Here is a 5,426-nt window from a genome sequence, read left to right as displayed (position 1 = left end):
TTCAGGGGATTTCTCTTGTTCTTTTAATTGGGAAAGGTTTTTCTGCTTCTTCATCTTGCTCATACCTCTTTGGCACTGTGGTTTATGGAGTATCAGTTGTTTATTTTGGTCCTTAAGGATTTTATCTATCTGATGCCTATTTAGGAATAGAACTTAGGGAAAAAAAAAGAAAAATAAAATAAGAGAGAGAGAGAAAGAATTTTAAAAGAAGGGAGAAAGAGGGTTTGAAAACAGTGTATAATGAATAATAGAAGAGTGAGTTGAAGCAGAGTATTAATCGGGTTGAGACGTCCTTTTAAAACCTTTACAAAATAAGGGGGGGGGGAGATGAATAGATGTATTTGAAACCTGTGTCTAATCAATAGCAGGACACCAAAACCCAAGAGAAATAGAAATGAATTAAGAAGTAAAGATTAAGAGAGTAATAGAAAATAGAACAGGTAAAAACAGATTTTTAAAAAAAGGGGTGGGGGTTGTCGGTGTTCTCCTGGAGTCTGTGTGCTTTTAATGTGAAGTCTTTCTGTCTTCATCCTGTTTTGGAAGCTCAGCTTGCTGTTTTCAGAGGCCCTCCGTTGGTGCCCTCTTCTGTGCTGCTCCCAGCACCTGTCGGCAAGCAGATCGCGCCTCCTCCTAACACTGGGTCAGGTGCAGCTCTCTGCTGTGGGCGGGCGGGTCGCTGCCCCTCCGGATGCTGCAGTCAGATGTTGCAGACTGGCCAGGTAGGAGGGCAGGTCGTGCCCCCTCCCAGCACCTGGGTCAGGGGCTGTGCTCCTGCCCGAATGGCGGGGGGGCCGCTCTCCCTCTACCTGCGCCGCGGGTAGTTCCGCTCTCTGTGCGGCTGCGCGCTCCGCCCTGGTAGGCGCTCCGTAGGTGGGCTAGAGGAAGACCGAGGGACAGCCCTGTCCCTGCTCCGAGCCAAAACCCAGCTCCTTGTTTGTCTTTGTGGAGCAAGTTCTCTGAGGGACCAGGATGGAAGGATCCTATCTGCCGCGGGCTGCAGGCCAGTCTCAGTCTGGCCTTTGAGGCTGCTAAGCCCTTAGGTGCGGATGCAGGTTTCGCCCCCGCCCACGCCTGAGTGCTCAGCGCGGAGGATATGGCAGCTGTGCCTGAGCCCCGCCTCTCTTCCCCTGAAAACTTTCCGCGGGTTTTCAGAGATGGGGGTGTGCACCCTTCCCCCGAGAGCACATCAACCTCGCTGTTTTATGGAGGGCCCAGGTTGTTCTGCCCTGTGCATCCACAGCCACGGCGCGCAGCCCCTTGTAGTCCCCCGGGGCTGCCTCCGTGCAGCCACTTCCGTCCTCCACCCGGCTTGTGCAGCCTGGCCCTGCCCGCCGCTGCTGGCCCGCGTCTCAGGCTGGGTGTCGGGGGGACGCTCTGTGCCCGTTTAACTTAGTTCTGTTAGTCAAGGGCTGCTCTGTACAGATCCGAGCCTCGGAGGCTCCCCCTCCGTCCCGCTGGCCTCTCAGTGGGAGAGGGGAGACCCAGCGAGCGAGCGCCAGTCCTCCTTTGCCGCTCCCTCCCCGCGGGACCCGTCCTGCGCTGCTTTGCCTTTTGTTCTTTCTTTTTTCCTTTTCTCCTACCAGATTTTTGGCGTCTTTATCTTTTGAAGAGGGCGATGTTCTGTCGGTGTTCCACAGGTGCTCTGGTTGGCTGAGTGGGTCTGTAGATGTGGGTCTTTGTGTATTTGTGGGAGAGGGTGACCTGCGAGCGTCCTTCTACTCCGCCATCTTCTCCCTGTTTGTCTCTGTCCATTATTTTATTAGTATTGTTTATTATATTAATTGATTGTTACATGTTAAGCTGATCTTGCATTCTGGGAATGAACCTCACTTGGTGGTGATCTATAATAATTTTTGTATGAGTTGTTATACTAGGTTTACTATTATTTTACTGAGAGTTTTTGCATCTGTATTCATGAGGGATATTTGTGATGTCTTTGTCTGGCTTTAGTACCAGGGTGATACTAGCCTCAGAATGAGAAGGGAAGTGCTCTACCCTCCTCTGTTTTCTAGAAGATTTTGTTGAATATTGGTATTTTTTTATTCTTTAAATGTTTGATGAAACTCACCAATAAAATCATCTGGGCCTTGGGAATTTTTTAGTGGGATTTTCAGTGAACAATTCAATTATTTTACTTGTTATAGATCTATCCAGATTTTCTATTCCTTAAGTCATTTTGAGTAATTTGTGTACCTTGAGGAATTTGTGCATTTCATCTAAGTCTAATTTATTGGCATGCAATTTTAGTAGAAGTTTCATTTGAGCCTTCTAAATTCTGTAGATTCAATAGTCATGTCTCCTCTTTCATATCTGATTTTGATAACTGGGTTTCTCATTATTATTGAGCAGTCTAGTAAAATTTGCTGACTTTTAAAAGAAGCAATATTTGCTTTATTGATTTTCTCTAACGAATTTTGTTTTTTATCACGGGTTTCTAACTTATTTTTTATTATTTCCTTATTTTGACTACTTTAAGCTAAGCTTCTCTTTTTTGTTCCTTCAGAGAGAAGCTTAGGCTATTGATTTAAGATAATACTCTTGTTCTACTTAAGACATTTAAAGTTCTAAATTTCCTCTAGGCATTACTTTTAGCTGCATCCAATAGTTTCGTAGGTAGCATTTTCATTTTTATTCAATCCAAAATATCTTCAAAAAATTTTTTTGATTTCCTTTTTGGTTCACAGGTTATTTTTAAATATATTAATTAATATCCAAATGTTGTTTATATCTAAAATTTCCTTCTGATTTTTATTTATATTTTAATTTTTTTGTAACTAGATATCATCCCTTTATATAAAAGGGCAGCCTTTTATTAATCATTTAAAATATTTTTTCATGAATAAGTGTTTTTCAATTTGATATGTACCTTTGTCAATTTCCAGCATTGTAAAGTAGTCATTTTGGACAATTTTTCCAGTCTCAATTGTTGCTTTTGGGGGAGGGATTTGCTGAGCTATTCACTTGACCATTCCATGTTATTTTGACAACATTTTTCTCCAAATTTAGTGCGCTTCTCATAAATTTCCTTCTAACCAGTTAGTTTCATGTGTCAATAGCTATTTCCAAAGTACAACTGTAGATATATTTGTCAATTTCATTTTTTTTCCTTATGTGTCTTCTTCATGGTTTCTCTCTTGAAGCTACCTGGTAAAACTGTAAGAAGTCCATCATTATGATCTTTGCTCATTCTTAACTTTCCCAAGTCATTTGGTTCATTAAAGAAATTGCACTATTCCCTTGTGCTAAAAGTGCACTTTTAATTTCATCTTTTATTTCAGGTGGCCTACAAAAGTGATTGCCATACTTGTTCTGTAAAAGCCAAGATTGTAAATATTTTAAGGTTTGTGGGCTATGTAGTCTCTGTAACAATTACTCAACTGTGCCCTATTAGCACAAAAGCAGCCGTAGGCACTGCATAATGAGTTAGAATGGCTGTGTTACAATAAAACTGTATGTACACAAATGGCAGGTGGTGGGCTGGATTTAGCTCCTGGGCCAATCTGCTGACTCTTGGTCTAGAAAAAGTTACCTTTTTAAACTCTGAAAATTTACCCATTTTAGGAATTTTAAAAATTTATTTGCACTTATGCTTGAAACAAAGGTGAATATTTTAAAAATGAATTTTTTTTAATAGGATGTCAATAATAGACCCAATGAATATTCTCTTTTCAAGTTCATTCCTTTAGGTCCTGTTTAGGGCACAAGATATATTTTTTAAACGGTCATAGGAAACAGTTTTAGCATCTGTTTTGTCTCTTCCTATCATGGATGTCTCCACATGCAGTTAGTTTTATCTGTTTTATCACTCTATTGCCTATACACGAAACCAGACCACACTTCTTTAATTGTTGGCTGCAGTATTTCACTTTCATTTTATGATAGCACTTTCTGCCTTGATCAGTGTAATCAGCTTTGATTTTTATAAAAAGCAACTCCCATATCTCCGTGGTTTAACCTCACTCAAACTGGTAATATGAGTATACCTGCATCAGTAGCGCTCCTGGGCAACTCTCTTTAAACTAGTAACTCTGAGAACTAGTTTTTTTCTAGTCTTCTGTCTGCTCTGTTTTTAGGGTCTTGCAGTTCTGGTGTTAGGTGGGAAACTGTTAGAATGAGAATGAGGGTGAAAAAATCCACATGAACTATTTTATTGTCAAAACTGGAAGTGGTATGGCTCCCCGCTAAGCACTGTTGACTGGCCACAAGTCAGTGACGTTGTCTCACCTAAATGCGGTGAAGGTGGTGAGAGGCAGACATGTAATTTTGCTATTTGTTTAAGAAGATAATTGTATGTTGGGAATATCTGAAGTCTGTACTACATAAAGTATAAGTTAGAGGAATTAATTATTATGATTATATTCAATAAGAAAAGCAGTGGAAACTTTAGTTCAAGCAAAAGTTACAGAATAAAATTGGGTCATTAGCAAAAGAAGTATTGGAAAGAAGAAATTATCTCTTGCACCAGGAAATTCAGATACTAGGTCTGACAATGCATATTTATTTTCTCTTCAGACTGGAGGAAGGAATTTTTCCAGGCTGGTGAGTCATTCCCTGATGACCTAAGAGGAACTCAACTCCTTAGTCCCAGGATCAGTCTCAGGATTTGTTGGAAGAGGGCTGATGAAAGCCTCCACATGGGAATATATTCACATCCCACAAGCGCAAAGATATCTCAGGCTTGTATCTTTGCTTCCAGAATCTCTCTTTTTTAGAGATTAAAAGGGTTATTTTCTTTGCAGTGAATGTTACTCTGGATCCAGTCACAGCTCATCCTGCCCTCATCTTGTCTGAAAAGAACAGATGTATAATCTGGGGAGAGAAGCCTCAAGATCTACCTGAGGATCCACAGAGATTTTACTCCCTTCCCTGTGTCCTGGGTCATCAAGTCATCACTTCAGGGAGATGCTACTGGGAAGTAGAAGTCGGGCACAGTGGAGCCTGGGACCTGGGAATTTGTAGGCCTCATGTAACGAGGAAGGGGAGGATTTGTATAAAACCAGAGGATGGTTTCTGGGCCATCAGGTTTTATAAGGATGAGTACTGGGCACTCACCTCTCCAGAAACACAACTTACTTTAAAGGAGCACCCTGCCACAGTATGTATTTTCCTAGAATATGAGGAGGGGCGTATCTCATTTTATAACATGACAGATAAATCCCACATTCACACCTTGTCTCAAGGATCCTTTGATGGGCCCTTAAGGCCATTTTTCAGACTTTGGTCCAGTGATTCAGGGCATTTGACCATCTGTCCAGTGTCTGAAGCAGCACAGGTGCCCCTGTACTAGGAGCACCATTTAAGCTGCGGGTCAGTGTATATTGATGCATCGGATCATGACATGAATTCTCCTATACCAGAAGCAAGTTACTTTTTCTTATTCATTTTTATGCTTCTCCCTATTATTTTATCTCCTTCATAAACAGCTC

At 41.4% G+C, this 5,426-nt stretch overlaps 1 long non-coding RNA gene across 1 annotated transcript; it reads left to right on the top strand.

The window, feature by feature from the left end:
• The first annotated feature begins 3,193 nt into the window (after window positions 1–3,193).
• LOC116658243 lies at window positions 3,194–4,798 on the top strand. Its single transcript, XR_004313514.1, has 3 exons — window positions 3,194–3,340; window positions 4,513–4,539; window positions 4,740–4,798. It is a non-coding gene; the product is annotated as an uncharacterized LOC116658243 (long non-coding RNA).
• The last annotated feature ends 628 nt before the right edge of the window (window positions 4,799–5,426 follow it).

The sequence above is a fragment of the Camelus ferus genome, chromosome 20 (genome assembly GCF_009834535.1).
Source record: "Camelus ferus isolate YT-003-E chromosome 20, BCGSAC_Cfer_1.0, whole genome shotgun sequence".
Taxonomy (NCBI): Eukaryota; Metazoa; Chordata; class Mammalia; order Artiodactyla; family Camelidae; genus Camelus; species Camelus ferus.
The sequence above is the reverse complement of the archived record's forward strand: the minus strand, read 5'-3'. Positions and strand labels throughout refer to the sequence as shown.